Raw genomic sequence first — 10290 nt, 5'->3', positions numbered from 1 at the left:
AAATGTATTTTATTATACACATACTACTATGAACACCCATTAGTAATGAATAAAAGCTTGCGATCATTAGGGTATAACTAATTAGAACTTAAAAGAAAGCACAGATGACCTCTAAGGTTTCTTCTAGCCATAAATCATATGATTCTTTGTCATATATCTCCATACATTCACAAGCATAATTACATCATGGTAAAGAAGGTTATAAAGTTTGAGGGGGCATCCAAACTTCACTCAGGGTTCATTTCCCCTCCATGAAAGACACTGAACAAGAGTAAACTGTAAGAGCTTCCACTTTGGGGAGCATGAGAACCAGAGAGAAGTAAAAATATTTTTGCTGCAGTCTTGAGTGTCTCATTGAGTACAGATAGCATGAATTTACAGTGTACCTATTAGCAACAATTTCTAACAATTTCCTTAGCATCTGGAAAGGAGGAGCTGAGAAAAGTGGGATAAGGTGGGGTGACATAAGGTATGAGATTACCAGGACAAAAACAGCTAAACAATAAAGTGGGTAAGAAGTTCAAGGGTAGAAAGCAAAAAAAAATGACTAAGTTTATGCTGTTTAATTGCTTCTGATATAAACTTTTATGTGTGAGAGTCTCAGGTTTTACTGTCACAATTCTGAGATAATCTGCTAGAAAGAACTTCTCCAGGGAAATCCTTAGAGAAAAAGAAAAAAAATAAAAATATGACTCACCAACAAACTTGATATTGTTAGAATCATGGACCAATTAGCCTGCAAGACACTGTGAATATCTCTGTTCTTAGAGGAGGTCATAATTATTAACTCTTGGAGCTAATTTGACTAATCCTGAAGAAATTGTGTGCCTACTAGAAATTGGTGTCCCTCAGGGACCCCACCAAAGACTTTTTTTTCCTTACTTTAGAAATGAAGAAATTCAATTGAGGAACATGTGCTGCATTCTCAGAATGAAGTAGGAAGGTTTAAGAAGAAGGTGAAGGATTCTGAAGAAAGACTTTGGTAGGAGGTTGGTTGGTTTAGATATCTTTCAGCTTTAAGATTCCATTATTTTTACCTACTTGTCAGAATGCTTCATCATCCCAGAATGACCACCCACTAATGGTGGGACCTTAGGTAAGTCATTTTACTACTTTCAGCCTCAGTCATTATTTGTGAAATGAGGGACTAAATAAATGATCCTACAGTTCATGACATTGAACCCCATCATATTTTGATACCAATACTTCATTGAACTGCTCTAAAATAAGTTGGAAATGACATGAAAAAAAGATGAGATAAGGAAGAGAGTTGGATATGATTAAATACACAAAGGAAAAAATCCATAATGGGTATTAAAGGCTATCTGGGAACCATTTTCAAAATAACTCAGAGAAGAAGATTCTTAATGAATATAAAAGGTCACAGATGGTATTAACATTAAAAAGGAAAACCAAAAAGCCATTACCAACTACCAAGACATTGCCTACTTTCTCATCTCTAATAAAATCTTTAATAGAATGGTCTATATATGCATTAGGGGTATCAATGAAAATGTGATGTGTAAAGAATCAGAATTTTACAGACAATTATTCATACTAAGCTACATATTCACAGTCCCACAGTAGAATCCAAGATACTTTCATGACCATTGCTTGCTAATTACAAAAATAAAAACCTGATAATGCAAAGAATCTGTGCCAACAAAGCATTTATATAATTAGATCTTACATGTTCCTTTGACAGATGATTCTTCAATTATAAAAAACAAAGAAAGAAATACAAAGAGCGATATACTTGCCAAGAGTGTCATAAAGGATGTTCTAAACAGATTCCAAATAAAACAAGGAGTTTCTATTGATGGTGACACCTATCTGTTTTCATACTATGTTGATAGCCATTTTCAGTTGTTAGCAAATCTTTGTGACCCTATTTGGGGTTTTCTTGGCAAAGATACTAGAATAAAATGCTATTTTCTTATCCAGCTCATTTTACAGATAAGGAAACTGAGAAAACAGAGGTAAGAAAATTGTCCAGGGTCACACAGTATCTGAGGTCAGATTTGAACTCAAAAAAGATGAATTTTCCTAACTCTAGAGTCAGCACTATCCATTGTACTATGTAGATGCCCCTTTTCATACCATAGGGAATCTTCAAATTCATCCATAGCTACTCAAGAGATTGAACTAACCATCCATATGGAGAATCTGACTAACTGAATAGATTTTAACATAGGCCTGTAGGTTTTTTATCTGGAAGGGCTCTGGACTCCACATGCAATGGCAAGCCCTCAGTTGAATAGAGGGAGAAAAGTGGGGGAATTATATGGACCTTTTAATGATCCAAACCTGTACACTGTCATAAGAAGTTCTCATGTCATCATCAAAATCCTTTTCATGAATCTATACTTCTACAAGACTTAGAATACATCAATGAGATATGTTAAGTAAACAAAATTAGAATTTAAGCAATGGTCAACAGAGAATTGTAAGGATAGTGTAAATAAAGTTCATACATTACAACCAATGACCTGCCAGCAAGAAGTGGAACAAAAGAAATCATCGAGACATATATACAGGGGGAAAAAGTGAGCCCAACACATAGCAAGATCAAGGAATTAAAAAGTAGATAGAAATAAAAAAACCTTTTGCATATATTCATGAAAAATTCTGATATGTGAAGATAAGCTTCCAGCATATTGGACACAAATACTTTGGAAGATTTTGAAGGCATGGTCAAAAATCATTCAGGATCTTCAGGGTATGGATGAATTGGAGTCAGCACTATTAGAGTGAATGGCCATATGGATGCTACTGTGGGTTATTTCAAAGCACTAAAGTATCTATGAATGGAAATGCTATATTTTTTCTTCTCTGTTAGTGATATATTCCCAGATTTAATTATCTATATTATCAGCACAGAATTTAAAAATCATCCACAATTTAAACTCTAATTTAAACCTATTTCATGTAGTCCTGGAGAAGTGTTAAACATGTGGCCATTCTCAGTAGGTGGAGTTTTAAGTATGGAATGCTTCTGTTTTGTTTTTCAGGAGACTTCAAGCACTTCAATCCATCATTCTTTGAGGTTTGTGATGAAATCAGCCACCCTATTTACCTTTCTCATTTTACCTAGTTCTTTCCTTAGAAAAGACAGGCTTCCCATTTGCACTGAGTCATGTTTCATTCTAGGAAATAATATCAATAGTAAAGAATACCTGTTCTCATTGTCCCTGGTGCTTTCAAATGTCATAGAAATATTCTGCTTTCTGGGGTCATGGAAAGATCATTGGATTTGTACTCAAAGATCAAGCAAGATTCAAGTCCTAATTCTATAATTTACTAGCTTCTGCAAATCAATCAACTACTTTTGGTCTCAGTTGGGAATACTACAAAATGAGAATTATAGGATTATATAATTGCAGTTTGTAGGGACCTTACAGGACATTTAGTCTTACTCATCTTATTTTATAGATGAGGAAACTTAAATAAAGAATGGTTAATTAACATGTCAAACATCACAAAGGTAATAAATGATAGAATCAGAATTTGAACAAAGGAGAGAGAGAGAGAGAGAGAGAGAGAGAGAGAGAGAGAGAGAGAGGAGGGAGGGAGGAGGAAGGAGGGAGGGAGGGAGGGAACTAAGGAAGGAAGGAAGGAAGGAAGGAAGGAAGGAAGGAAGGAAGGAAGGAAGGAAGGAAGGAAGGAAGGAAGGAAGGAAGGAAGGAAGGAAGGAAGGAAGGAAGGAAGGAAGGAAGGAAGGAAGGAAGAAAGAAGGGAGGGAAAGAAAGATAGAAAGAAAGAAAGAAAAAAGAACAAAAAAGAACATGATAGACAGGGAGGAATAGAAGAGGAAAGGAAAAGAGAATCACTGAAATGTAGCTGCACAGATAAGCACAAAGACTGGAATGCAATCATCCTGAATTTATAGAAATGTATCTGTTCTTCTCCTTAAAACCAATGTCTTCTTTAGCAGAAACATCTGTATCATACCACACTGCCTCTGAAAAGAAAACTCATGCATCTGTGACTTAGAAAAAACAACTGTTCAAGCCTAAAGCTGAAAGCTTTTAGTGCTGCTAAGTGAAATGTTACTGCATTAGTGAAAACATATTTCTGCATATTGATCATCAACCAGATTTTCTGGAGCACCCTCTGAGTGTTAAACCCTAACTTACATGGTATATAATGAACCCCAAACTTGCTTTAAAATGTCTCATAATGGAACTTGGTCATTACTGTAGAATGTACAGAAACCCAAAGTTCATTCTATAGGATGACAAATATCTGGACAAAATTAAAGCAATCAGTTTTCTGGATATTACAATTATCTCAAAATTTAGCATCATAGAGAGCAAATATGATGATTTGATTGAATCCTTCAGACATTTGGGTTCATATGAACAAAACTTGTGCCAAGCCCAGAGCTGGAACCTAATCTACCACCAGGGGTGATTTTAAGCAAATTATACCAGGAGTCTTTATTATCTAGAATTTAGTAAAATAGCATTACCAATAGTATAAACAGTGAAATAACCAGTAATTAATTATACTAAACTACCTGGAAAACAAAATAAAATGCAAGGATAACATCGTTGGACACATCCTAAGTAGAGCTCATAGTTTGAGCTATGTTTGTTTCCAAAAACAGTACTTAGTTGTCAGTAGGTATTGAATGTCCTTAAGCCAGTTATCCTGGTGTCCAATATATCTTTGAAAGTCTAGGATATGTGATATAGTCCATAACTTCAAATGAGAAACAACACAGAGAACACTCTTTATAGAGTGAGACAGATAGGAATGTAAGTTATAGTAGAAATGATTCTTCAAAATATGTAATTAGTAGACAAAGTGATGAGGCATATTATGCTGAGGCCTCAAAGGTCAGAAAAAAAAAAGACTAATGGGTAAAAGTTACTAAGGTCAATCTTTATCTAACAATTACAGTTAAAATGGGATGTTGATTGATTCGTCCTTAACAGATGTTTTTAAACAGACACAGGATGATTTTTGTTGCTTATGTTCACAAAGACACACACAGACACATACACATCTCCACATACTCTGCAATATAAAGACACTATTATTCAAACAAATTCCCTGTTTTCAGATTCTGGTCATTTACTCTTGGTTTCCCCTTATGCCAGGAGAGCTCCCTCTCCACATCTTCACTTTTTGGCTTCCGTGACTACCTTTAAGTAAGGTGTCAAGCCCTAGTGTCTGTGCTGGATTTGAACTTATGAAGATGAATCTTCTGGATTCCTGTGTCACCTAACTACTAAATACATATGTCTGTATTTATATGCATATACACATATAATACATGTGTAGGTGTATGCATTTTAGTTACTTGTATTTGTGTCTTACCCTTCCCTGAAACTCACAAGTAGATTTGATTTTGTCTGTGAGACTACCAAGAGTCACTCACTCAAGCAATCAGAAATCTTTTTATACTTACCCAAGGCTAGAATAGATCCATAGAAACAAATCCATTTCTAATCAAGGAAGGGCTTTGGGGGGGCACCCTTAGGGTTCTCACTCTTTCATATCTTTCTCAGCCCAAAAGCATGGCCTGTGAACTAAGAAAGTCAGTTTTTGGAGTCAGGAAGACCTGACTTGCCTTGCACACATACTGAATGACTAGGGGAAACTCTTCAGCTCTCAGGACTTCTGAATCTGAGATTATAATTGACAAACCAGTGACTGCTATCCACTGGTGGAATAAGTTTCTATATGAGGAAATCCCCAGATCAGATCCTGTCTTCCCTGACTGAGAAAGATTTTGCCTAAAATCTCCATATAGATGACTTTTTAAACCTTGAAATACATGGTTTGCCCTAATTGATTTATCATCTCCAAAGGGTCTTAGATGCAGAGTCACATATGGACAACTAGAAGTCACCAGGGAAGTCTTCATTCTCAAAGAACCAAAGAGCTGAATAAGGTCTTGTTGTGGCCTAGAAACCAGTAGGGTAGCTCAAGCATTCCTTGGTACATAAGTGACTCTGATCCTTAACTTGATCCTCATGTAATTCCACTCTCCTCAACCCTATAGACTAGAGATTTCATCAGTGTAGGGAAATATCATTATGGAAATATCCTCTACCAAAGCAAATCAATAACTCACTACAATTTACAATCTTAAATAGCTGTCTGGAGAAGATACATGACTTTTTCATGGTTGCAAAGTGTATGTCAGTAGTGCAGATCTTCAACCCAGGTCTTCTTGGCCCTGAAGGTGATTCTCTATGCACACTGCAACCTCTCCCACCACAATATTTAATTTGTGCCTAACTTTATTTAGACCCTAATTCCTCCTCAGATGGAAAAGACTAGAAAACTTCACAAATTTCCTCACTACAAAAAAACTAAACTATAAGTTGGATCTTGAAACAAAGCCATTCTTGACACCCCTATTGCTGTTCATGAAACAGTGATTGCAGAATCACATACTCCCAAAACTCAAAAAGCATGGATATAATTTTTCTGACTCCAAGGGTATTCTTGATAAAACATCTAAGTTACTAAATAGACCATCTTGAAACATGACAGAATGAGTAAATACATGCAAAGAAATTTGTCTTCTAATTTTCTGCTCTGGTTTTAATGAGATTGGTCTAACAATGAAGTAACCACTGTATTAGAAAATAAATTTTTCCATGGCTAAAGGATAAGTATTCTCTCTCTCTCTCTCTCTCTCTCTCTCTCTCTCTCTCTCTCTCTCTCTCTCTCTCTCTCTCTCTCCCGCATTCTCTCTCTCCATCCCTCCATCCCTCCTTCTGTTTCTGTCTTCCAAAAATCCATCAAAGTCACTTTTTTATAGAGGAAAATATTGGCTAGTCATTCAGAAGTTCTGAGATGGTAATCATCATCATCATCATCATCACGTTCATATATCATTTTAACAATTGCAAATCACTTTCCTCAATATAGCTCTATGATATAAGTAATTTTAGCATTGTGCTCATATTTAACAGATAAGGAAACTGAAGTGCTGCTGACAGATAAAATTATTTATTTGACTTGATCACATAGCTAATAAGTATCTGAGGGAAGATTTGAACCCAGATCTCAAGTCCAATACTCTACCCATTATGCTAGGTTGTCTTTGTATTGCGTACTATCTGTTCTTAAGAAGAAGGGTAAAAGCAAATTTGATCTTGAAGATGATCAATAAGGAAGATAATTAGCATACTACAGTCTGAATTAATATTCTATAGAATGTATAAAATATGCCCAGATGCTGGCATTGACTTTTCTAAGATAAAAGTGTCTCATTACTTTGGCCTGGGAATTGTTTTCTGGTCCTGTCCAATACAAAGTCAAATATCATCAGAAAGACATTACAATACCATCAGCATTCAAGAAATCAATCTTTTAAAATATATGCTGCCATTCTAGAGCTGTATGAATAACAACAAACACAAGAATGTCTACATGGTCTTATACACACATCTGTTTATGACCGTATTAATTATTCTGAGAATCCCTAACACTTCACATGCATAGCAAGCCCATGCTGGAATAAACAAAATGTGCCTCACTTAGTTTTCTCAGCCAACCCTCTCAATCTTCCTCTTCTTCCTTCTATTCTCACCTCCTGCCCACTATCACTATGATCAGATAGAGCTACATCACTGCTCAGATAGAGGTTAAGCAATAGATTATGTTACACTGTACAGAATATTACTTTGGAATCAATAGGTTACAAAATATCTAAAAGAACTAATAAATTCTGGTGGTGTAGGGAAGAGATGGGAAACATATATTAATTGCCTAATATGTGCCAAGTACACTTTACAAATATCTCATTTAAGGGTGTAGGATTTAATCATTTATTGATAAGTTCATGAGGATTTGACATTTGAATAGCTTCTCAGTGCCTAATTGAGTTGATGTACATATAAAAAGTATCTCAATAAACTTAAGACTAATATAATAATATTGCACAAAAACTGTGAACTTTAGTAGTTTAAAACATCATTAAGACTTTTGGAAGTGGGACAGCTAGGTAGTACAGTGGATAGAGCACTGGCCCTGGAATCAGGAGGATTTGAGTTCAAATCCAGCCTTAGATGCTTAATAATTGCTTAGTTGTGTGACCTTGGGCAAATCATTTAACTCCATTGCCTTAAATAGATTTTTAAAAAGACTTTTGGAACACCTCTTATCATCATGTAATACAAGCACACACAATTCATATTCATTAAAATGCATACTTGATAAATTTATATGTAAACATATATAGAAAGTATAAAAGTGAGATATTAAGAGACAGAGAAAAAGAGAGATAGCAGAAGCAATCATTCTTGAAACTTATTTAATCAATCAAAGAAAGAAGTTTGAACCAAGAATAAGGAAACCTAGGTCATGTCTTGAATCTCTGCACTAACTGTGTGACCTTGGGTAAATCATTTAAGTTTCCTAAAGTTTTTTTTTCTTTAGTCATAAAAAATGAAAGTATTGACTGACTTGATATCAAATCATCCTTCTAACTCTAAAATGCTATTGCTTATTTTTATAAATGATTTGAAAGGAGGTACAGAAAGCATGCTTATCAAATTTGTGGATGACTCAGGAGAAATACAAAAGCTGTCTTCAACCATTAGAAGGGTTGTCATTTAGAGGATGGATTAGATTTGTTCTCATTCCCAGAAGACAGTACAAGCAGAAGCAATAGATCTGAGATGTAGAGAAAAATTCAGGTTTGATGTAAGGGGAAAAATTCCTAATGTTGAAAGTTTGCAAAACTAAAATGGTGCCTTTGTATGGTAATGGCATCCCCCCCTTTATTGGAGACAATCAAGTGTAGGCTAGATGCCCACATATTGGGAATACTGGAAAGAGGATCCTTTTTTCAGGTACAACTTTCAGATTGTATGATTCTAGCCTATGATTCCACTACAGCCTTCAGTCATTATTAGATTCGTGTATATGAAGCATTTTTTTAAAACAGGAACAACCATAGGTTAGATCATTAGGAACAAGTTCCATTCACACCTGACTGAAATAAAGAAGGTAGCAGGGTTTGGGGTCATCAGTTCCTAATATCTGGTTTTCACTCAGTATTCCAGAAACTGTTTGCCTATGATAAAAAAGATATATACCTCTTCACTTATTCATTTAGAATTCACTTCTTATGGTTTCCTATAGAGGCTTAGGTTTGAGGAAGGGAATTAGAGATATGACCGACACTAGACTCTGTAGTCTTACTGCTTTCCATGTGATCTGCTACTGTCTTCTTCTTCCTCTTCTTCTTCTTCTTCCTCTTCTTCCTCTTCCTCTTCTTCTTCTTCCTCTTCTTCTTCTTCCTCTTCTTCTTCTTCTTCTTCCTCTTCTTTTCTTCATCTTCTTCTTTTTCTTCATTTCTCCTTCTCCTCCTCCTCACCCCCCTCTCTCTTTTCTCAAAATTCCCATTGTACTAGGAAAATACTCCTCACCTCTTCCAGTTCTGATCTTAGATCATCTTCCTTTGTTCCCAAAAACATAACTGCCAGGATCTTTTCAAGAGCTGGTGAAAAATATTACTTCATTTCCAAAACAAATGAGTTTATGCACTTCATTTCAAGGTGGAGTTTATGCTTAGCAAGGATTTCCTAATCATATCTTATTATTTGAATCTAAATATTTTTTCTTTCAATTTGTCTTTCCAGAATTAGAGAAGGGTATTCAACTAGGGCTTCTCAGAAGTCTGTTACTTACAAATTTTGGATTACCTTTCAGAAAGAAACAATATATGACTTAGAATCATTTGCAGTAGATTTTTAACCAAACATTTGATCATTTACATAATATTTGACTACTATTACACAGCTAAATGTGATGAATCTATTTGTTGTCTTGATCTGATAATTGGGGTTTAGAAGGTGCTTAGAAACTAAATACAGCAATACCAGTTACACTCAAATTGAGATGATGGACAGCAGAGCACCAAGAATTTCTAGAGATTCAAGGATAAAAAATAATTAATATTGGAGACTTTACTCCAATTTTTTAAATTTCAAATAATCCATAATTAATGAATATATGCATTCTCTCAACCATGAATGCTAGTAACCCCTTCATCTCTCCAACAATACCATCAAGATTTGCTATGACTAAATATATGAATGAATAAATAAGTGACTAAAGCAAATTTAAAAATAAAATAGTTAAATATATCAACAAAAATGTCAAGTGGCATCCAATCTTTTGGTATTTAACCTCATCAAACATAGTATGTTAGACTTAATGACAGGTTTACAGTAAATCACCAGGGTCATCCTTAAAGTTTTTCAAAATTGAGAGACCTTTCCAGAATCCCCTGTCCATCACCTTTGTGAACCCAGATTC

The sequence above is a fragment of the Macrotis lagotis genome, chromosome X (genome assembly GCF_037893015.1).
Source record: "Macrotis lagotis isolate mMagLag1 chromosome X, bilby.v1.9.chrom.fasta, whole genome shotgun sequence".
Lineage (NCBI taxonomy): Eukaryota > Metazoa > Chordata > Mammalia > Peramelemorphia > Peramelidae > Macrotis > Macrotis lagotis.
This window is presented reverse-complemented; position numbering follows the sequence as displayed.